Genomic DNA, 1,379 nt, shown 5'->3' on the forward strand with positions numbered 1-1,379 from the left:
AGTCACAGCACTCACACAGACAGAACTGCAGCCATAGACTGTATAAATAAGGCTGCAGCCCAACATGAACCCAACATGAACTGCCTTTATTATTCTGTGTGTAAGCATGTCATGACACCGCTCTATGAGGAGTGTAAAGCATGACTCAGAATCAGAATCGAATTCATGTCTCGTGGTGTGTTTCAAAAGGCGTGTCAACAATCATTTTATTTCATAAATCGATGACAATGAATGCTCAAATGGAAACACTTTACAATAATGGAACAGTTTTCTTAGTGATATAATGCCTTATTCATGAAGTAATGCATGCTTTTATGAACTTATCATGTTTGTTGTTTTTACTATACATCAGAGATGTTCATTGTAGGAGACTTTGAACTAAAGTCCTATTTTGGCTTTGTAGCCAGCTTTACTGTTTATCATATAGAAATATGTTTGATAGGGTTACAATGTAACACTGGCCACACTGAGGGTGCTAATGACCAATTGCTTTAATTCTAAGAACCTTATTCCTGCAATCAGTAGATAAAACTAACATAACTGACTTTAGTTATTAATTTGTACATGTGGTAGTATCATTACTCATAACTAAGTCAGACATTGAACTCTGTTGCAGGTTCTCTGTTTTTAAGATTGTCCTGTTTGATAATTACCAGACAATATAAATGCAGTATTTTGATATTGTTTGATACTGTATTGAACACTGTAAATTTTTTGGACAGACACATGTTGTATCTTGACATTTTATAGATATGGAACAGCTTGATGTTTTTTGTGCTCATTAAATTAATGATATTATTTTCTGGGTAGCATATCATTAAATCATAAACATCCAAAGGGTTTATATAAGGACACGAGGGCACCATGAGGGGGGCACGATCATGAAATGTATGGATACTGTCCACCAGGAAATTCCATATAATTAACTTGTGTTTAACCTACAAAAATAATGACCCATTCATTATAAACTGACGCAGAAGAAGCATGAATTTGAGCGGTGACACTTTACAATAATGGAACCGTTTTCTTCGTGAAATTATGCTTAATTTTTGTTGAAGTAATGCAAGACTCATGATGAATTTCTGTATGAGTTAATAATTATTTCCTGTTGTTCACCATTAACTAATGATCCTGTCAATATGACTTCAAGTAATGACGGTGTGTTTAATACATCATTAGTTAAGGTATGGTAATTAACAGTTACTTCATACATCAGTTAATGTGTGACAGTGTGTTTAATACATCATTGACAGTGTGTTTAATACATCATTAGTTAAGGTATGGTAATTAACAGTTACTTCATACATCAGTTCATGTATGACCAAGTTTGCAGGACATCCCACGAGGAACACCTTGTGTTTTACACTTTGGCAGTTCAT

The sequence above is a fragment of the Notolabrus celidotus genome, chromosome 12 (assembly GCF_009762535.1).
Source record: "Notolabrus celidotus isolate fNotCel1 chromosome 12, fNotCel1.pri, whole genome shotgun sequence".
In the NCBI taxonomy this organism is placed as follows: Eukaryota; Metazoa; Chordata; class Actinopteri; order Labriformes; family Labridae; genus Notolabrus; species Notolabrus celidotus.